At 37.1% G+C, this 24,012-nt stretch overlaps 1 protein-coding gene and 1 pseudogene across 2 annotated transcripts in view; both read right to left on the bottom strand.

The window, feature by feature from the left end:
• The window catches only part of PRR16 (proline rich 16), a 669,457-nt gene extending 657,632 nt beyond the window's left edge, over positions 1 to 11,825 (bottom strand). For both annotated transcript variants that reach the window (XM_053220118.1, XM_053220123.1), the window contains exons 1-2: positions 11,738 to 11,825; positions 8,022 to 8,119 (exon numbers count right to left, since the gene is read on the bottom strand). The gene's annotated coding sequence lies outside the window, so the exon portion shown is untranslated. The remainder of the gene's footprint in view (positions 1 to 8,021; positions 8,120 to 11,737) is intronic.
• Positions 1 to 24,012, bottom strand: part of LOC106975244 (rho guanine nucleotide exchange factor 39-like) — a 133,667-nt pseudogene that overhangs the window by 42,202 nt on the left and 67,453 nt on the right.

Raw genomic sequence — 24,012 nt, 5'->3', positions numbered from 1 at the left:
CGCTACCTTTCTGCTTGGTCATGCTGCCTTCCAGCTTGGAATTAAATGTTGGCTCTGTTTGAACTTCTGTAAAGTATTTATGATGGTGTTTGCTTCATTTGTAAAATATCTAGAATACCTGCCTATTGGGATTATTTAAGAATAAACTTATTTATACTACATGAAAGACAAAGCTACGACTATAGAAAATATTAATACCATTAACATAAAAACTTCAGTTGCCAGATTCACCAAATCCCAAAGTCCCCTGATCTTCTGTTTTATGTTGTGATCCCTTCCCTCACATACCATTTTAATCCTGCTATGGTGACCTGTTCATTTAGCAAATATAGTATGACCACCTAGTATATACTAGGGAATTGCCTCAAGACTACCTACCTACCTTCAGGGAGTTCGAATCCATGAATGAGAGCAAATACAGAATTAGAAATTACAGCTCAAAATGTTAAGAGATATAAAGAGGCATGAACTACACTTTGTGAAAACACAGTAATCTCTGCCTGAGGAAAGGACGGAAGTCTCTCAGAGAGGGAGACACATGTCAGATGAAGGAAGATTAAGTATTTGCCACTTAGATAAGAAAGGACATTTTTGAGTTAAAACTAGGAAATCTCTTTTCAAGAGCAATTTTGCCCCTGGCAAGAAATTCCGTGATACTTTCCCTGGTGATTGGCTGGGAAAGGTGATTACTTTTGAAACACCCTGAAAACTAAAATCCAAGTATTTTGAGGGGATAATTAATACTTAATACTAGTAAAAGTGATTGTTTCCTCCTTTATTGGGAGGGATAAGTGACCAGGGTACATATTCTATCCCAAGTGATAATCAGCAAGGATCATAACATATCCATAAGAGTAGCCAATAGGGTCTGTCTTCTTCCAGCCAAATGGATGTGATTTAGAGTCTGGGAACCCAAGACTCTCTGGTCTAATGTCATCTGCTCTTTGCCACTTCCTGTACCAAAAATGCAAAGTTAAAAGTCTGTTGTGGGTAGAGACTTTTAGTTTCAGTGTATGTAATTCAGTATGTTTTCCCATGGAAATCATCAAGTTACAATGTCTTAGAAAATAGGAACTCAAACACAAGTTTCAAAAGACCTGTGAATTGTGCCCAGATTCTCCTTTTGATGAAGCCTAAGACAAAAAAAGAAAATTTCAGGTAAAGGAAACAAAATAAGCAAAGCATGAAAATGATCAAAAAAGTATACTCTTCATGAAATTTTAAAGAAATTGGAATGGGCAGGCAGCTGGGTGGCTTAGTTGGTTACATGTCCAACTCTTGATTTCGCTTCAGGTCATGATCTCAAGGTCGAGTGATGGAGGCGTGCACTGGCCTCCGCAATGAGCATGGAGCCTGTTTGGGATTTTCTCTCTCCCTCTGCCCCTCCCCCACTTGCAGACTCATGCACTAGCTCTCCATCTCTCAAAAACAGAAAGAAAGAAAGAAAGAAAGAAAGAAAGAAAGAAAGAAAGAAAGAAAGAAAGAAAGAAAGGGGAAATTGGAATAGAATGTGGATAAGAAGATAAAGAATGAGGTCAACGGGTGGCCAGGGGAACAGATCATGTGGGTCTTGAAAAGCAATGGGAGTCATAGCATCCAATTTTCTCCAAATACAACATGCTGGCCATAGTATATATATTTGTTTGTTTGTTTGTTTGTTTGTTTGTTTGTTTGTTTAATGAAGAGGGATAAGAATGGAATGAAGATAAGTAAGAGTCTATCACAGCCATCCAGACGAAAGGTAATGTTGACTTGACCTAGAAATGTTTGAAATGGTCAGAAGTAATCTCATTCAAGATGTATTCTGAAGGTGGATCTAAAACTACTTGCTCCTAATCAGTTCTGCCCTTCTTTCTTGCCCAGCATCCCTGTGGAGGGTATACTGCAAGGGAAATAGACTGGAGAGTAGGACTCTAGCCTCAGGACACCATTGATAATTTCTGGACATGGGACAATGAGAGCTAGCACTAACAAGATTTAATTTCATTCTTGCAAGCCACCCTACATCCTGCCTTACTTTCTCAAAGTAAAGAGCTAACAGGTGGTGTTACCTGCCTTCCTTCTCTGAGTCACATAATGAAGACTTGCCCGTACTCTCCATTGGCAATTTGTTTTTCAGTGACAACGTGACAGTTTGGGCTCATTTAAAAATAACCAATTTCCAACCACTGAAAAACCATCTGGGAATGTTGTTCTCCTGAGATAAGAAGATTATTTTCTAATTGGTCTGTTTGACAGAAAATGTTTTCCTTCATTGTATACAACACTCACACTCATGTCTCTCCTGTGGCCACAGGGATTCTAGAGGTTGACCTCCAAGATACTCACTTTGGATGCCTCTGCAACCTGATGAAAGTCTACTGTCAGGCATTCCAAATGGCTCCTGAATTCATTGTTTTTAACATCCTCAACAGGAAACACTCAAACACACATAAAAGCAACTGTGCAAAACACAGCTTTGAGGACTAAACCCTTAAAGTCGTGAAGCACTATTCTTCATGTTGACTCTTAGATTTGATAATTAAAAATCATTTCATGTCTATTTTAAGCTCAGTATTTACATTTCAGTCTCACATGGAAATGTTTTTATCATTTCGATGTATTAAGACATTGACAGCAATTCATGTCTAGTCATTAAAAAGTGTGTTGCCTTCTTCCTGTATTCTGTTATTTATCTGTTCACATGTTCAATTAAAAGTACCAAACACACACCATCTGTCCTGAAATCAGTCAGCAGAATGAGATGAACACGAAAATAACGACCCCAGTCTAATATAGCTTATAGTCTACTAAATTTGATTCAACAATGATGCAAAAGAGCACTGTATTTGGAATCGAAAGATATGCCTTATGTTAACATCACTGCTCTTCCATTTTAGGCCCTAGCATTTGTAGACCTTCCTGACCCCACATTGGAAGGATAAATGTAAGTCAGAGAGCTGGGACTAGAAATCACAGCTATGAACACTGTTGGCTTCACAGCTTTGACTCAGACCCATTAGAGCTCACGTAAAGGAAAGAGTGTGGCAACTCCCCTTAGAAATTTGCATGAGGCCTTGCTTGCCTTGATTGGTCAGATTCTCCTTCACCTGTGGGGTTAATCATGGTTCCTAACTGACTTTAAATCTAGTAGCCCATATAGCATTACAGGCAAACAGAAACCCCATTCTCAATCTCTCTCCCCTCCTCCAATACCCCTCCCCACCTCCAAATACACACAGCCTTCTCTGGAACCACTGGCCATGAAGTTCCATTACTGGGACACACAGCCTTAAGTATAGATCTTCTAGGTGGAATGTCATATTCACATTCTTTCTGATCGTATATGCCTTCTAACAACCCAAACTGATTTTAAATGATGCAGGGAGCTTACAAATTATTCTTCAAATACTGCTCAAATACCCCACATAGGGCAAGGGAATACACGCATACACACACATACACACACACACACACACACACACACACACACACACACAAGCAATTGGGCCCTATATTCGCAATCTGAGCCCTAATAATCTGCCTATAGACAAAGTCGAATAAAAATTTAGTTGTGGCATATTAGGCATCAAACATCTGGAGACTGTCAAAATTGATTTAAAAAAAACCTTTCACTTTAAGATCACACACTTGCTTAAGCTTCATTAAGAAATTGTGTAAATATTCTACTTTCCAATTTCTCATGCAACAGAAAGATCTTTACAAGATTATTTAACTAAAGAATTTAAAAACAGATCTAAAAAATGAAAACTTAATGTAATTTAAAACATAAAACTGAATATAAAACTGTTTTCTTCACTTACTTGGCTTTAAAAATATTTACTGTGTATAATAGTAACATCTGTTTTTGCACAATTATAAGGTATCACAACATACAATACTGTACCACGTTCTGGTAAGCATTATGTCTCTTAAATGCACTGAATGACTCTAATTTTAGTGGAATTAATTTTAATTAATTTCAGTGAAACATCTTTGACTTTATTAACAAATACATTATCAGCAGGCTCCTGACCTAATTCTGCACTGTTTGCAAATGTATATGCAAAGGTATAAGCATATGTATACATTATGTGTATGAACTTAGAGATCCTTAGAAAAATCAAATCTAATGTTCCAATTTTCCAAGTGAGAAATGAAAGCCCACGTAATGCAAAGTAATTACTTGCCTAAACCACAAAATTGGTTAAGCAATAGAGTACAGATCTCCCACCCACCCTCTCTCTACTTTACTAGAAGAAAACTAACTATAGTGGTTATCCACAAGAGCACTAAGGAATAATTGCATCTAATTAATGCAAATAAATTTTGTATTTATTGAAAGAAAAAGATTTGAATTAAAATAGGCAAAGTTGGGTGGGGATAGGCAAAAGAGACAACCTCATGAACTACTGATAGATGTGTCATTGATAAGTATCTCTATAGGGGGCAATAATTCTAAAATTTCAAAATGGCCCATACTCTTTCAACTGGCAGTTTTACTTCTAAGAATTTATCTTAGGGACATACACAGGTGACCAAATTCAAGACCAAGAAGGTTCTCTGCAGCAGTGTTTGAAACAGAAAAATGCTGGAAAACACTTACATGTCCACCAACAGGGATCAGGTCATATAAATTATGGAAGCGCCATAAAATGGAATAATCTATAACTATTTTGAGGTTAAATGTCACTACACCAGCTCCCTAGTTACTAGTAAGCTAATCACCAAAGCAGTTTCCTCTTCATATTGTTAACAGAATTAGACTCTATATCCAAACTGCTCTGACAGACAAGTGAGGTTATATACAAGAGGTTAGTGAACTGTGAACAGAATGAGTATGCGTCCTCAGGTCCTAGCCCTCACAAACCTCCCATTATACCTCTATGTTCTGTTTCATACAGAGGGATCCAGGTAGCTTGGAAGTCATGTGTTCCAGGCTGCTACAAGAAGGGCCATGGAGGAAAGCTTATTCCTCATCAGGTGAGCAAGAGATAAGCTTTTAATGAGCTAAGCCACTGAAACTTCTCTGTCACAGAAGCTAGCATTACAGTAACTAAAGTAGCATACTCATTTAAAAGGCAAAATCAGGGTGCCTGGGTGGCTCAGTTGGTTAAGCATCTGCCTTCAGCTCAGGTCATGATCTCACAGTTCGTGAGTTCGAGCCACACATGCTTGAGATTCTCTGTGTCCCTCTCTCCCTGCCCTTGACACACACACACACACACACACACACACACACACACACACACACTCTCTCTCTCTCTCTCTCTCTCTCTCTCTCTCTTAAAAACAAATAAACTTAAAAAAAAAGAGATAGGAAGAATATATTAGAGGGGAAGTACAAGGCATGACAAGCACTATTTCACATTTGTGCTTAGTATATATACATAGATAAATTTTCCATGTGGCTTTCCAAATGGCTTGTTAAGCGTTTAACATTGTGGGGGTGGCTGTGTGGCTCAGTCAGTTAAGCCTCCAACTCTTGATCTAAGCTCAGGTCATGATCTCATGGTTCTTCAGTTCCAGCCCCACGAGTTGGGCAGGCTCCTCACTACTGTGCAGAGCCTGCTTGGGATTCTCTCTTTGAGTCTCTCTCCCTCTCTCTCCATATATATATATATATATATATATATATATATATATATATATATATATATAAGTTTAAGTTTAGCATTGGGTAAAACAGGAATATACTTCATGTTTCTGTGCTTGTGGTGTCATTTCCTATCACCCCATAGCTTCTGGATCACTTGCAATTCATGAAAATGGTGTTTTTAATAATTACATTTCCTAACTTTTCATACTCTTCAAAGAACTCTTCATATGACTATAAACTAAGTCCATTCTATAGTCCAAACCACATCTAAGGATACAGTTCTTCCCTATCCCCCACCTGCAGTGTGTGTTGTGTCTTGAAGCCACACAATCAGGATGGATGCTGACTCTCCTCTTCCACTCCCTCTTGATAGTTTATCACACCCTCCTCCTCCTACACCCCCCTCTACTTTGGTGCTTCTGGGCATCCCTCACTATCAGAGGTGAGGTTCAAAGAACAGAAGCTAAAGTCTCTTATACAACTGATGACATAAGCTCTCAGTACAGCAAGACGGCCAAGTGCTGAATGTAATGTTGGCTGGACAATGGCTCTCTGAAGAAAACCTTCATGCTGCACAATCACTGATGTGCACCTTGCTTTCTCCAGTTGATGTCTTGTTAGACTCGCTCATTTGCTACCCCTACTACTCTACCCAAAAGCCTCCTCTTACTAGAGTCCTCTCATTGCCATCCCCAAGCAATTTTTGGGAAAAGTTCATAAAGACACTTCCAGCCAAGTTACCTCCTTTGCCTATTTGGCTTGTGATAAACTCACACATCTTCCCAACCCGAACTGGTAGTAATTAAGGTCTGTTCTACAGAAACTTCCTCTCCTTTTTCTGCCTTGAGGAAGGTCCAGGCAAGAGACAGGCTTCTCTGTCTGTGTTTATGAGCTCCCCATCTCCAAGAGATTCATGGAAATTTGCTCCATGAACATTCTCTCCCAATAAACATAGGTGCATCCTGTCTAGGAAAAACTGAGCTGACGACTGAGGTAATGACCTCCTCTTTGTGAAGACTCCTCCTAAAACTTAGAGAGATCTTCTAGAAATATACATGGTTTGGCCTGAGGATAAAAGGGTCCCTCGTACCATCCTTCAAGGAAGAGAACAGAGAAAAGACAACATTGTACACAAGACCCAAATGTCTTGACTCTCTATCGTGCAGACTATCTCCTATCAAAGTCTCATCTCCTATGAGAGACCGTGAAGGGGGAGGTGGGTGGACTTAAGGTTGTTAGACTAGCTCTTCTCTATTTTAGAAATATAACATAAGAATTACAGGCCTACCTCTTTGGAAACTAAAAACTTACACTTATTTTCAGTTTGGAGGCTATATTAAAAATTCAAAAATTCAAAATCCAAGTTGAGTGTGTGTGTGTGTGTGTGTGTGAAATGTCAGCATCTAGGGTGGGAAAGACAAGCATTTTTCATCATAAATTCTTTTACCCTGTGTAATGATGTGCTAGTTTTTTAAATTTGAAATTCCAGGGATTTTTTTTTTTTTAGATAAAGGAAATTAGGATTTCACTGGAACTCCTACTTACTGAATTACAAGAAATATCCTTAGCCATTCTACCCAAAAAAAAATAAGCACTGAGAAAATCATCGCTGTATCCAAGTCTTTATTTAATGGCAGGTTTTTGTTTTGTTTTGTTTTTTCTCCCACAATGAAGTTTGACACTGTGGTGGTGACTGGAAAGTACCAGAACTGTCCCATAAAATCATGGAAAACATCTGAAGAGGCTCTTGAGAGTCTGTCCTCCAGACAATCTGACAATTGCAATCTTCGCTACTGCCAAAGCAGGGCACACGGTGTATGAAGGTAACTGTTTTATTCCCTTCCACCAAGGGTGCCAGGCCACAGAACGGCAGAGCAAGTGGCACAAACAATTTCCGTATCTGTTGCCATCAAACAAGACCTCACACTTTCAGCTGTCAGTGATTTGGAACAACACATCTGACTGACTTTTTTCAGCTAAAAATACCTTGCACTCTATTCTGAAATTTGAAACCTAATAAAATTTTTGTGATGAAGTATGATTTTGCCATCAACTCTACTTGAAAGTTCAATTCTTTCTTAGTTTCTTTTGTACTACTGTGTTATTGTGAATTGGCCTAAAATTCATGCAGAAATTTACACACACGCACACACACACACTCGTATAATATAATTTAATTTGTAATCAATAATAGCTAAAGAGCTCAGTGGTAGGACTTTCACTTCCCAGTAGAATGTAATTAATAACAAGTACGGAGGAGGCAGCTTCAAAAATTATTACAAAGATTTAAAAGAAAGGCTTTAAAATAACATCCAATCCTCAATCTGAAAATGAATCCATTGATCTAATTTGAGTGACCTATAAAGCTAACAAGTAGGAAACAAAATGTAGAATGCACATACTTCAGAGAGGAAACATTTTTTTTTTAATGAATTCTTCATACCTGGTAATTCCCAGCAAACAAGGAGGCAGGAAGGTGGGCCCAAGTTGCTGATGAGTGACCACTGTACCTTAGGATAGAGAGTCCACATTACGCAAGAGCTGGGGATGAAACAGAGAGAAGACCCTCAATCCTGGATCAGGCTTGTGGTTGTAATTGTTGAGCTATTTCAAAGGGTACATACTGTTAGCCAGCACGCCAGATGTGTTTTGTTTGGCTCACATAGTACGTGTGTTTGTTGTTTAACTGCTTTAGCTGACATTTACACATCTGAAGTTCCCCCCCCCCCAAAAAAAAGAAAAGAAAAAAAAAACTGGCTTCACCATAAAACAAGACAACTCCGATGAAAATCTCATGGTTCGAAGCAGGACTTTGTAAAACCGCACATTGATGTTATGATTAGAAACTTATTTGGGGGATTCATAATGATAAAAAGGAAAAATGGTACATACAGTTCCCTACCTTTTTTTTTTTTTTTGGCCAAAATAATACATAGAAAATGGTAAAGTAACAAGCTAAAATCATTGCTTTTTCAATCTCTCTTGTTACATGTAAAGACATTGCCAATGATGTAATAGTATCAGTATTCAAATAAGCAGTATGCTATGGAGAGACTTATTATGCAGCTGGATGAAAATACTGTCATTTCTAACACCTCAGCTTCTAATATTTACCAGTTTCTGTGTCCACTATACTTGCAGAACTTCGTAAGAACATACAGCAGAAGACATATGCTCAACAACAAAAACAAAAACAAATATTTTTTTAAGAATAAACAAACAATGTTTTATAAAAGTAACTGTAAATATAGACAGTGATGGAGTGACTACTCTGGCATACATACATTAAATAATTTAAAGAGAAGTCCAGGTTTAAATACAAGTGCTTATAGACAAAATTCATTGTTGCATCAGGCATAGTTAAGATACTAAGCCAACGATATAAAAACTATGAGTCTCCCAAGTCTTATGGGAGGACATCAACTGGTTAACTTCATACACATAAACGTTAGCAGTAAGTCTAGTTTTAGGGCTGATAAACCCAATAACTGCCCCATTCCCCTGTGTTTTTCTCTACTCTTTTTATCTATAGGGGTTGGTAACAACATGGATGCAGAAATATCGGGCCTTATACCATACAAATGATGACACTCAGACACATTAGAGATCAAATATTTCAACAGCTTTCTCTCTAAAGTGAGGAATTTAAAAAAATAAATAAAATTAAGTGAGGAATTTTTACTCAGAAGTGCATAGCAATTTCCTCTATGGTCCCATTTCCTAAACTAGATCATCTGTGCATTCCTGAACTGTACTTGTGGCCAGGACAATGCTGTCAGTAAGGACTTAGGCTTGAAAGCTTGAGCCAAGGAACCTAAAACTAATAGGTTTCCAAGGTTGGTTGCTCTTAACTCTGGCTGCACTTAAGACTCATCTGTGAAGTATTAAAAACACAAACAAACAAACTGAAACCTCTATAATCAGGTCTCCTCTCTTTAAGTGGTGCTCAGGTATCTGTAATGTCAGCAAGCTCCCAGGTGATTCTAACGTAAGAGCTGGAAATGAGAACTACTGGCTTAGACTCATTAAGTCCACCACTAGGGGTGGACTCAGCTCCCAAAACTTCATGGTTACTACAGCAAGGAATAAAATGATGCTTGGAAATCAACTTCTGTATCCAACAAAATACACACAAAAACAATGAAAACCTGATTACATTTCAAAAAACAAAACTATACACCAGAATTAATGTAGGATTGCCAAATTACATAAGGTTTAGGATAAACTATGTTACATTAGTGTCCCAGGTAAATATTTGTCGAAAAGAAAACAGAAAACTAATTACAAATAGACCATCGGGAAAACAATGCGTGTCAAAAGAATTACCTATCAAAAGAATTTAATCTATCTGAACTTGATATTGGTGCATTATATATAAAGTTCTAAACTGATTACTTTGCCAAAAAGGTTTTCCAACATGCATCATATTTTCCAACATGATATAGCATTCAGAGAATATTCTTTCCTTTCTCCCTGCCCCTTTCCAATAGAAGCTTTATAGAATCCTATGTTTTACATTTAGGACACTTACTATTTTCTTCCCAACCTGGGGTAATTCAGGTTCATCATTTATATTTTTGATAGATAATAATTTTTTATTCCCATAGTGTGCTGTAGTTATTAGATAATAATTATTGGGAAAAAGAGAGGGAAGGAAAAGAAATCCAAGGAGGAAGGGATGACTAATAAGTCTTTTTTTTAATCTTTTTTAATGTTTTATTTATTTCTGAGAGACAGAGTATGAGTGGGGGAGGGGCAGAGAGAGAAGGAGACATAGAATCCAAAGAAGGCTTCAGGCTCTGAGCTATCATCAGACAGCCCAATGTGGGGCTCGAACTCATGAACCGTGAGAACATGACCTGAGCTGAAGTCAGATGTTTAACGAGTGAGCAACCCAGGTGCTCCAAGAAGAAATTTTAATTACAAAGTCACATGACATCTGTTCTCCATTTGATTAACACTTAAAAATCCTGCCATACTTAAACAGACTAGTTCAATTATACTTCTCAGGGCATTTAGCCCTGAGACCTTGTGTCTTATTTGATAATGACTGAAATTAACAAATAGAAGTCAAGAAGAAATGCAATGCAAACCTTTCCCAAACTGTTCTCTCCAACAAACTTGGTGACTGCTTAAAAACAGTATGTACTATACAAGAGACATCAAAGTAAAGAAAGTTATCATGGGTAAAGAAAGGTATTACATTATGTTAAATTGGTCAATTCTCAAAGAAGACATAACAATACTTAATGTGCATGCACCTAATAAAAGAGCCTCAAACTCCATGAGGCAAAACCAAAAGAAATACAAGGAGAAAAAAATAAATCTACTACTAGAGTTGGAGACTTCAACAACTCTCTCTCAAAAATGGACAGATCCATCAGGCAGAACATCAGTAAGGATGTAGTTGAACTGAACAACATTATGAATCAATTGTATATAAGTGAAATCTATAAATTACTTCATCCAAAAAACATCAGAATACACATTTTTCACTAGCCTCCATCAAGACATTCACCAAGATAAATCACATTTGGGCCATAAAACACACAAGTAACAAATATGACAATGAACAGATTTTAAAAACAGAAATCATAAGCAGTAGCTGCTGTCAGACCACAATGGAGTTAAATTAGAAATCAGTAACAGAAAGTTAACTGGATAATCCCAAAATACAGCATGATTCAAGTATACACTTTTAAGTAACACAGGAGTCAAAGAATAAACTTCAACAGAAATTTAAGAATATCTCAAACTGAAAATGACGTCAGCATCATGGTACTATTATATATCGCTCATTCCATCCCCCAACCAACAACATTCAGCATAACTGATGGACAAAACTGCCTTCAAAGGAAATGTGAAATCCAGCACAGCATGCAAAGAAACCTGGAAGGAGTATCACCCATCCATCTGCCAGGTAGCTGGCAAACGGACCTCATTCCTGGCTGTGGACCGTAAATCAGGATCAGCCCTCCTTGCTGTGCTCCCAGGAGCCCCTGGAAAACCCTGACTTAGACAATAACCCACACATGAAAGAGCCTTTGTGAAGGACCAGGTTTTCAGAGAGGCTCCCACACACCACTGGAACAACAACAAAAAAACATACGTATGAGTTCAGACACACTGGAGGAAGCAAAAGAAAGAGTTTGACTTTACCTGCATCACCCCTTGTCCAAGATGGCACAGCTTTGAGCCAAGGGAGATCTTCCTCAGCCTGTAACTTCTCCTGTGGGGGAAAAGGAAACCATTCGAGTGAACAGCTAGCTTCTTCATTTCCCTCTTATTCCTTCCAAAGTAATTAATCATGACTAGGGAGTGGATAGAGCAACAGATAGGGCCCTTGGGAGACACTGGAGGAACAGAGATCCTACAAACTGCATGACAGACTCCATCAAGAAGCTTGCAAATGAGCCACTGGGAATACCTCAACCAAAGAATCCCCAAATTATCTACGTGCACCTTCAGTACTCTATATGCCTCATTACTCATACCATCACCCTGTGCATCCTCCCAGTGGAGGAAATGAAAGTAGGCTTTAGCAGATGGCTACAGAGTATGCAGAAAGCCAGCTGAATCTGTGGGACAGACACAGACAACAAACTTAAGCTCTAGCACCATGTTTGAGAAAACAAAAGGGAGGCTGTCAACATTTGGCCCTGGACATTTCAGGATCCACAGAAGGCATACAAGCTTAAGAATTATCCTCAAGAGATAGAAAGAAGCATGGAGCACATGTACCCATATAAGTTCTGAGAAAGCCTCTGAACATCTATTAAGGTTAACAGAAGGTATCTCTTTCCCAAAGTCAGACAGTAAAGACTGGAGAAGGTGACTACTACTTCAAATGCAAAGACAGAAAAACAAAACTTTAAGCAACATGAAAAATTAAGGTAACAGGACATGAATGAAGGATCGTAATATCTTGCATTAACTGAATCCAAAGACATAGAGATCTATTATTCACCAGATAAAGAATAACAACAAAAAAAAAGTGTCTGAAGGAATGCAGTCTGCTACAAGAAGACACAGAAAGACAATTTGAAAACTCAGAAAAACAATACACTAACAAAATGTGAAGTTTAACAAAGAGAAAGAAATCATAAAAAAGAATCAAACAAAAGTCTGGAGCTGAAAAACACAAAGAATGGAATAAGCGAATCAACATCAGACTTCATCAAGAAGAAAGAATCAATGATATTGAAGACAAAAACTTCCAAACTATTCATTTAGAGGGGAACAAAGGAAAAAGAATGGATAAAATGAACGTTAAGATGAAAACGATAACTAGAGACCAAGATGATTGCATAATGATTAAAGGGGTCAAATTATCAAAAAATATATCAAAATTATATAAGCACCCAATATCAGAGCACCTAAACATACTAATCAAATACTAACAGATCAGAAGGGATAGACAACACAATAACACTAGGCAACCTTAATACCCCACATTCAACAATGGAAAGATCATTCAGTCATAAAATGAGCAAAGAAACATTGGACTAGAACCATACTTTAGACCAAATGGACATAACAAATATATACAGAACGTTCCATCCAACAGGAACAGAATAAACATTGTTCTCAACTGTACGTGAAATCTCCTTCATCATGGTAGGTTACAAAACAACTCCTAGCAAATTTCAGAAGACAGAAATCATACCAATTTTTTTTTCTGACCACAGTGGTATGAAACTAGAAATCAGTTAACAAATGGAATGATGAAAAATTAACAAATATGTGCAATTTAAATAACACAATCCTGTACAACTGAAGGGCCAAAGAATCACAAAGGAAACAACAACAAAAAAAGAAAACACCAAAACAAATTAAAGTGTAAACACACATACCAAAATGTAGGAGATGCTGAAAAAGCAATTCTAGGAGAGATGTTTATAGAGGTAAATACCTACATTAACAGAAATATTTCAAGTAAACAATCTAACTTTACACTTTAAAGATATAGAAAAAGAAGAACAAACCAGGTCAATATTTAGTAGGAGGAAGGAAATGACAATGATCAGAGAAGGAATAAAATAGACCAGAAAAACAATAGAAAAGATGAATGAATAAAACTAATATTTTTTTTGAAAAGGTAGGAGACACTATGACTGTTATAAGAGAAATACAATGGATTATCAGAAACTACTATGAACCAATCTAAACCAACAAATTGTATTAACCTGAAAGAAATTAACAAATCCTTATTAACATACAACTTACCAAAAGGTAAGTATGAAGAAAAAGAAAATCTGATCAAACCAAACCTAAATAAGAAGTTTGAAACAGTAACCAAATGTTCCCCAGCAAAGAAAAGCCCAGGATCATATGGTTTCACTGTAAATTCTATTAAATATTTAAAGAATTAACACCAATCCTTCTCAAAGTCTTTCAAATTCTTCCAAAATATTGAAGAGGAGAGAATCCCCCATATTCATTTTACAAGACCAGCAATACCCTGATGTCAAAGCAATATAAGGACATGACAAGAAAGTAGACCTAAAGACCAATATCTCTGATGAATATAAATGCAAACCTTCTCAACAAAATGTCAGCAAACTGAATTCAACATCACATTAAAGCAATGATACACCATGATCAAGTCATTTATCCATGGAATACAGGCTGGTTCAATATATACAAATCAATAAATATAATACACTGCCTTAGTATAATGAAAGATTAGAAGTGGTCTGATCATCTGAATAGCTGCAGGGAAAGCACCTACAAAATGACAAATGGTAAATCCTCTCATGATTAAAAAAAAAACTCACGAATTGGGAATAGAAGGAACATAGCTCAATATTATGAAGTCTACATAGAACTAACCCACAGCTACCATCATATTCAACAGCGAATAAATGAAAGCTTTTCCTCTAGGAACATGAACAAGAGAAGGGTGTCCACTTTCACCTTCCTATCCAGCACAGTACTAGAAGTTCTAGCCAGAGCAATGAGGCAAGAAAAAGAAATAAAAGAAATCCAAATCAGAAAGAAGTACAATTGTCTTTCTTTGCAAGTGCTATGACCTTATATATAGAAAACCCTAAACTGTCCACCAAAAAAACTATTCAGTAAATTGAAGGATAGGAAATCCACATGCAGATATCAGTTACATTGAATATACTAATAATGAAATATCTGAAACAGAAATAAAGAAAATAACCCCCTTATGATACTATCAAAGAACAATAAAATAGTTATGAATAAATTGAACCAAGTAGGTTAGAGATTAGTACACTGAAAACTATAAGACTTTGATGAAAGATAATAAATAAAACACAAATATAAAGGTATTCCCTGTTCACAGACTGGAAAAAATAATATTTTAAGAATTTCCAAACTGGCCAATGCAACCTACAGATGCAATGCAATTCCTATCAAAATTCTAATGGCATTTTCAAGGAAGGAAGGACGGGAAGAAGAAAAGTGAAAGAAAGAAACAAGAAAGGAAGAAAGAAAAAGCATTCCTAAAATTTGTATGAAACCACAAAAGAAACTGAATAGCCAACACATTCTTAAGAGAGAAGGGCAAGCCTGGAGGATTGACACTTCCTGATTTCATACTATGTAGCAAAGCTATAGTAATCAGAATAATATGGTACTGTCATAAAAACAAACACATAGATGAATGAAACTGAACTGAGAGCCCAGAAATAAAACCTCACGTACACAGTAAATTAATGGGTGACAAAGGAGCTCAGAATAGTCAATAAGGAAAGGAAAGCCTCTTCCACAAATAATAGAGATAGTCACATGCACAAGAATAAAACTAGACCCCTATCTTATAACACTTACAAAAATTATTCAAATAAATAAAAGACTAAAATTTAAGTCCTGAAACTGTAAAACTCCTTCACATAAACAAAAAGAAAAAGCTCTATGGCACTGGCATTGGCAATGATCTTGTGGATATGACACCCAACACACAGGAATAAAGAAAATGTTAGAGAAACTACATTTAAAAAAGCATCTGCACAGCAAAAGGGGGGAAAAATCAACAAAATGAAAATACAACCTACAGTATGGAAGAAAATATTTGCAAATCCTATTTGTGAAGGGATTAATATTCAAAATATATAAAGAACTCATACAACTCAATACCAAAAATACAATCTAATTTAAAAAATTGGCAGAGGACATAACTAGATATTTTCACAAAGTAGACATGCAAATGGCTGACAGGTACATAAAAAAGGGCCCAACATTACTAATCAGCAGGGAAATGTAAATCAAAATCACAATGCAGTATTACCACATACCTGTTAGGATGGCTATTATTGAAAAAAGTCAAGATACAAGTATTGGCAAGGATATGGAGAAAAGGGGATGACTTTGTTCACTATTGCTGGGAATGTCAATTGGTATAATCACCAAAGAAAACAGTATGGTGGTTCCTCAAAAAACTAAAAGTAGAACTACCATATGATCTAGCAATCCCACTTCTAGGTATATATCCAAAGGAAATGAAAATAGGATCTTGAAAAAGAATCTGCATGTTCACATTCATAGCAGCATTATTCACGATAGCCAAGACATGAAAATAATGTTAATTGTCCATTAACAGACAAATGAATAAAGAAGAGGTGAGATGTATAAACACACACACACATACATACAAACATACACAATGGAGTATTATTTAGTCATGACAAAGAGCAACATCTTGCCATTTCCAACAAGACAGATGGATCTTAAGGGTACTAAGTGAAATAGACCAAACAGAGAAAGACAAGTAGTGTATGGTATCACTTACATGTGCAATCTAAAAAAGTTTCTCACAGAAACAGAGAGTAGAGCGGTGTTTACCAGGGGCAAAGGGGGTGGAAAGGGATGGAGAAATGCTGGTCAAAGAGTATAAACTTCCAGTTATACGACAAGTTCTGCCAATTTCAAGTACAGCATGGTGATTACTGTTAGCAATACTGTATTATAAACAAGTTGGTAAGAAAATATTCTAAATTGTTCTCACCACAAAAAAAAGGTGTTAACTATGTGATGAAAATATCAGTTAATACTATGGTGGTGCTCATTTTGCAATATATAGGTGTATCAAATCAATACATCTTGTACCTTAAATTTACATGGTGTTATAAATTCTATGTCAAAGCAAGGGAAAATTCAACTATTCTTTTTTTTTAACTTTTTTAATGTTTTATTTTTGAGAAAGAGAGTTATGAGTGGAGGAGGGGCAGAGAGAGAGAGAGAGAAAGAGACAGAATCTGAAGGAGGCTCCAGGCTCTGTGCTATCAGCACAAAGCCCAATGTGGGGCTCGAAACCATGAGCCACAAGATCATGACCTGAGCTGATGTTGGATGCTTAACCGACTGAACCACCCAGGAACCCCCCAACAATTCTTAAAAATGAAGAAGCCAAGGGGTGCCTGCCAACACTCAGTTGGCTGAGTGTCCAACTCCAGCTCAGGTTATGATGTCATGGCTCATAGGTTCAAGCCCGGCATCGGGCTCTCTGCTGTCCGTGCAGAGCCCGCTTCAGATCTTCTGCCCCTCTCTCTGTGCTCCTCCACCGGTCATGCTCTCTCTCTCTCTAGCGCATGCAAAAACAAACAAATAAACATAAAAAAAAATTGAAGAAGCCAATAACCTAATTTAAAAATGGGTAAAAGACCTTAACAGACACCTCATCAAAGAAAATATATAGATTGTAAATAGGCATATAAAAAGGTGTTCCACATCATATGTCATAAGGGAAATACAAGTTGAAACAATGAGACATTTCTATAAACCTATCAGAATGCCCAAAATCTGGGACACCAACACTACCAAATGCTGATGAGGATGTGGAACAACAAACAGGAATTCACATCCACTGCTGGTGGGAATGTCAAGTGGTCCAGACACTTTGGATGACTATTTGGTGGTTTCTTACACAACTCGACACATTTACTATATGATCCAGCAATTACACTCCTTGGCATTTACCCAAAGGAGCTGAAATCTTATATCTGCAGAAAAACTACACATGAATGTTTAGAACAGTTTTATTCCTAAATGCCAAAAGCTGGAAACAACCAAGGTGTCCTTCAGTATATGAATTATACATAAACTATGGTCCACCTAGACAATGGAATATTATTGAGTGGTAAAAAGAAATGAGCTGTCAGGGTTCCTGGATGGCTCAGTTGGCTGAGCATCTGACTCTTGATTCCAGCTCGGGCGGATGCGAGTATCATGGGATCAAGCCTGCATCAGGCTCCACGCTCAGCATGGAGCCTGTTTAAGATTTTCTCCTTCCCTCTTCCCCCTCCCCCCCCCTTTCACTTACACTGCTTGTGCTCATTCTCTCTCTCAAAAAAAAAAAAGAGCTGTCAAGCCATTAGTACCTGGAGGATCCAAAAATGCACACTAATAAGTCAAAGAAGCCAATGCAAAAGGGTACATACCATGCAATTCCAACTGTATGACATCCTGGAAAAGGCAAAACTACAGACACAATAAAAAGATCAGTGGTTGCCAGGGAGCAGGTGGCAAAGAAACTAGTTGGCAGGGCAGAGAGGACCTGTAGGGAAGTAAAATTGCTCTATAGAATACTGTAATAATGGATATAACTCATCATACATTTGTCCCAAATCTACAGGATATATAACACCAAGAGTTAACACTAAAGTAAACTTACAGACTTTGCATGATTATGATGTGTCATTGTATGTTCAACCTTGGTTTAAAATAAATAAATAAATAAAATTACCATTCTAGTAGGTGTTATTGATAATGCAAGAGGCTATGCATGTGTGGCGTCAGAAGGTATACAGATGGGAAATATGTACCTTCCTCTAAACACTGTTATAAAGCTAAAATTTCTCTTTAAAAAATTAGTCTTTACAACAGTATGTACTTACTTAATTTAGGTATGCTTCAAACTTTTTTCCCCTCCCCCATTCAACAAACTAAATTAGATTTAGTCTGATACTATTCAACTTTTATTATATGAACCCTTCTTTTGCCAATTAACTTTCACCTTGCCTCCTTTACTTTTTGCCCAAGTACTAGTATTATTTCAGTAATTTTTGCTGCTCAAATATGCAAAGACTCTCCCCTGGTGAAAAATAAATAAAAGCATATTTCCCCAATGTTGAATTATTTATTAAACAGAGTATTTTGTATTCAGAGTTTAACTACCTTTGCCTATCATATTCATTATAGGACAACTTCAGCCATGTCATTTAAGAAGTGTGTATTAAATACTTGAATTTATTAATGATGGAATTCTGAAAGTTGCAATAGGATTGAGGAACTCATTTAGTCACACTGGGTCTGAATTTTCTCTAAATGAGAAATCAAAGTCACTGACTAGGACAAGACAATGTCTAAGGTGGAATCAACACCTAATGTTCTCTGCTAGGAATCTAACTTTGGTGACGTTCAGTTACTGGAAATGCAATCAACCAAGATCTGACCACTGTAGTTCCCTAGCTCAGACTTTGGTCAAAAAGGCAGAATATAATTAAGATGATTTAAAATGCACTACACGTGGAAGAGACATTAGTTAGCCTGGAAGGGGCTAGGAAGGTCAAGGAGAACAAAATGTGCGGGCAACCATATTTAATAAAGATCTAACCCCACAAATGCAACAGGATAAGAGGAGACTATGAAAGGCTACAAGGCAAACCCTGAAGTTTTAAAGTAACCTGATCATCCTTTTTTATTCTGAGAATTAGTGAAAGATAAATACTTTTAAATTTTTGATGGTTTCAAGTTAGAAATACATTTAGATATGTAATTTCTCTAAACGAACCCTGAAAATTTAGCACTCCTACCTGCATATGGTCAACTCCTGAATGCTTGCTTTATCATAAGATTTGTGCATCTTCTCTAAAAATTACAAGAGCAAATTTTTAGACCTTTCTCATAAGTCTGTACAGCCATGAAACTGCACAGCAAGTGGGGAATATTTTGAAAATCTTAAGGATGGTGTGACTATGACTTTTTCTAGGTGGTTCCAGTGTTTTACAAGCATACCTCTTCTCTCTTTCAGAAAAATTTGTTCAGGATCCGATTCCCTGCCTACTTTACTCTATCAAATGAAATATTGTCATTTCTTCAATTTCTTACACCTCTATCATTTTCAGGAATTCAAAAATCAAATGGCACAGATTTCTGTATTACCCTCTTGGATTCTTAAAGTACTTTATTCTTTTCTTTCTTTCTTTCTTCCTTTCTTTCCATCTTTTTCTTTTTTTTTAATCTCTTCCTTCCTTTCTCTCTCTCTCTTTCTTTCTTTCCTTATTTCTTTCTTCCTTTCTTTTTTTCTTCTTTCTTTCTTTTCTTAAAGCAAGGTACCAGCCTGACTGAGTGGCCAAAAACCCACAAAACAGGAAACTGTATCACCTGACTTGGGCAATTAATCTGGATAAAGTCATATTTCTGCTGTCTTAGTGATGAAATATTAATTAACTTATCACTGCAATTATTTTTTTTATAATTTTTTAATGTTTATTTATTTTTGAGAGCGAGAGAGAGAGAGAGAGAGAGAGAGCAAGCATGAGCAGAGGAGGGGCTGAGAGAGATAGAGACTTAGAATCCGAAGCAGGACCCAGGCTCTGAGCTGTCAGCACAGAGCCCAACGCGGGGCTTGAACTCACAGACTATGAAATCATGACCTGACTTGAAGTCAGACACTTAACCAACTGAGCCACCCAGGCACCCCAACACTGTAATTCTTTACAAAAGTTTTAGTTTAATGTGTTTGAGGGCGCTCATAGATCTTTTCAAATTTTATGCAAAATTGGGTTGGTACAGGGATTCCTTAACTGTCACTAGATTCTCAGTCATCACTCAATCCCACAAAAAAATCAAGAACCACAATGAAGGAAATATACACCATTAATTTTTAAAAATTTTCAAGTTTCTACTAAACTATCTGAGCTAACACAACCAAAACAATTAAACATACAAATATTATTCTAGCATTCATCAGGAAGATGAATGCTTACACATTAACTCCAATGAGATAATAATCAACCATAGTACTTTCTGATACATTAATTTCTCAGCTTGATTCGGTTGTTTGTGGAAAGTACATACTAGTTTCAAAGGAAAAAGTAGATGAGCAGTGATAAAGCACAAGAGAAAGCATGAGGTTGGCGTTCCAAAATTTATTTGGGTTAAAACTATCTTCCTAGTTCTTAAATAAAGGACCAGCTGCACCGTTTGTGAGTAACTTAAATAAACTGCTCCACCTAATTGTCATGACATTCCTGCAGCAGGTCCTTACTCTCACCTCACAGATGAGTAAAGTCAGTGATGCTAAGTTTCTTGCCCAAGATCACACATATCCCTGTCCTGCAAATAACCAATGACATTCCCCAGAGTAGTAAGAACTCCGTGTCCACATTTGTACTGTCGTTTGACACAGGGCTATTCAGCTGATCACTAGGATATGTGTTACCACAAGCTGCCATGTTTCCTTCACTGGCATATAAGCTATAGGGCGGATACCCTTCTGCTTTCTTGTAGACCCTCACAGGTATGTGTATAGTAGGGGGCACAATTAGAGCTGCTTCACGGGCCTGTGACCTGTACAGTCTCACAAAACCCTGTAGAGATGGTCCCTGTGCGTCATTTAACGCTCTGCTACAGCCATCATGAAATGCTTAATAATTTTTCAACTAATTACTCTTCATTTTCATTTTGCATTGGCCCTGCTAATTATGTAGCTAGGCCTGAGCACAATATAAGTATTGGCATGTATATAATTGTATTGGTATGCATAAAGATACTGATAAAAATTGACGATTTCAATTATTATCCACATGAGCCAATATGGCAGGGAGACCTAATACACCATTAACAGGTATCCTTAAAAAATCATGGAAGATAAGAATATTCTCCTCTCCCTTATAAATGGTTTAGGTTTTCCTATGACAAGAGAAGTGTATTAATCTGTAAAGAGATTCCTACTCCAGTTTAAGTTTATGTTCTAGTTTATCATAGTGAATATGCATGTAGTTGCATCACATAATAGTGGGGGGGGGGGTTAGGTTTATTTATTTTGAGAGAGAGAGAGAGCATGCAAGTGGGAAACGGGCAGAGAGAGAGAGAGAGAGAGAGAGAAAGGATCCCAACCAGGTTCTGCACTGTCAGTGTAGAGCCTGATACAGGTCCCAAACTCACCAACCGTGAGATCATGATCTGAGCCGAAGTCGGACGCTTAACCCACTGAGCCACCCAAGTGCCCCTATCACATAATAGTTTTTTTATCTCATGTGATAAACTTTACAGGTTTGTGGGGAAATTAAATATTTTCATCTTTTAACAAAATATTCCCGGTTCAAATTAGTTCCGTGAATAAAATTACCTTCATCACCAACACTGGCCTCAGACATTTCACATCATCTTGTGAAATTCATAAATGAAGTATGACAGGCCAAAAGTAGTGTCACAACTTTAAAAACTTAAGAAAATGAACATCCAGACTATTTTACACAGCAGTTTCCAGCCGTGTCTATGGTACTACTATTTTGGACTGTGTGACGATACAAGTGGAGGAAACGGTGGTAAGAAAATTTTCTGGTAAGGTTTTGTGTCTTCTAACCAGACTATCCTAATTATAGTAAGATTCAATGCAACAATTCTGAAGTTTAGATTAAGGCAATAAAAGGCTTTGGAAGCTTGGGGAAAGTATCGCTGTCTGGGTCCTACTCATCAAATTCTGACTTAAGGGGTCAATAACGCAGGCTGAGAATCAGATCAGGGTATTTTAAAACCTCTAAGTATGGCTAAGACACTGCTTTCAGTGCTATGATGAATAAAAGAAAAGGAGATGCTGTTCTAGTTTACATAAAAATCCAGCTCACGCTGTAACTGCTAAAACTAGAGCTACCTCCTTATAGATGTGTCTGAAATGAACAAATGCTCAACACCAGTCACACCCATTTCTGGCATATACCCAAATACACATCAAGTTAGTAATCTGCCCTGAAATGCACTCTAATACCTCTAAGACATAATTCACCATTGACTTTAGTATTGGGGGAAGTTTCGTAAGTTCTTTTAACTTGATTCCCCAAGGATCAGTGGTCCCTAAGAACGTAAACCAACGTTACTGGAATATTATTTCTAAGCAGACAAAGGAATCTTGGAAAAATAAAAACTAGTGTTGTTATTCTTCACTAAAAGGTTGTTTGGATCAATCTTAAGCCAAGACGAGAGAAACTGGTTATTGCCGTATTCAGTCTAATGCTTTTGACAAAACCCAGGAACAGAAGCTCACATTCCATTTGTTCCAAAGGGCCTTCTGGGTTGCTTAAAATACCTTTATTATTCTTGGGCCTGGTATAAGACATGTTCATTTCTCACATATTACTGTGAGGTTAATTTTTGCAATACAAAGACCCACTCATTGAAATCTACAAATAAAATAGCACTAATAGGTAGTGTACAAGAGTCTTAATTTGAGTAATATTGCTTCAAAATAACTTAAAGATCTAATTCAGTTGTATAGAATGTGAAATTTCAGCAGATCTCACTTTTTTTCAAACATACTGTGTCTGACCACTTTCAAAAAATTTTCGTTTATATAACTTACTGTTTTTCCTAACTTTGAATGTTCTTAGCGAACTGAACATTCTCATATTTTTGTGCTTCTCTCTTGATAAAATTTGCTCAGGGAAGTTTCCACTGCATTGAACATGCAAATCCGCATTTCCCCTTTGAAAACTTCAGGCATATTTATAGTCTTCTTTAGTGGAAAGAGGTGCCATGACAATACTTGCTGGTCGAGAGAAAAGAAGGAAGGGAGGAAGGCGAGGAAAGAATATCAATAACGACACAAGTGAGTTCCCTCAAGGCAACTAGAAGGTATATCAATGGGTGACAAGGGTCTCAATGGACTGGCAGATGGGTGAACATCCACAGAATGTGGCAAACAGAAGGCGGGCCCATAGCATATACAGTTTAACACTGAGTACCCCGTAATCTTAAATTGGCTTCATACCCCATAACTTTGGAGACCAAAACAGTGTGTCTGAATCCGACGCCGTGCACTCACACAGGAAACCCATTGAGAACTGTATTCCCACGTCTTGTGGGGAAACCATGCTTCTCTATAACTGTAAGGTTATCATGTTCTGTGATATGTTAATAGGATAAAAGACATACTTACTAAGAAGGGCACAAAAAAGGAACAAGGTAGCCTTTTTATTTTCTGTAAGTAACCCAATATTCCTCTTGAGAAACGTAAGCAGAATTCAAGTTGGCTTAATAATTTCAGCTCTTTCCAGTTAAAACCTTTTCTGCCAGGTTTTTATGGATAAAGCCTTCACAGGTTACTATCTTTTCCTCCCCTTATTCTCCCTAAAAGAAGGCTAAGAGGAGCTCAGATAACCTCAGGGTGGTGGAAAAGGGAGCCTAATCTTCTGTTCTGACCAGTTTTTCTAATAAGGATTATAAATAATACATGATTTCAAATT

The sequence above is a fragment of the Acinonyx jubatus genome, chromosome A1 (assembly GCF_027475565.1).
Source record: "Acinonyx jubatus isolate Ajub_Pintada_27869175 chromosome A1, VMU_Ajub_asm_v1.0, whole genome shotgun sequence".
NCBI classification, from domain to species: Eukaryota; Metazoa; Chordata; class Mammalia; order Carnivora; family Felidae; genus Acinonyx; species Acinonyx jubatus.
Note: the sequence above shows the minus strand (reverse complement) of the source record. Positions and strands in the feature narration are given on the sequence as shown.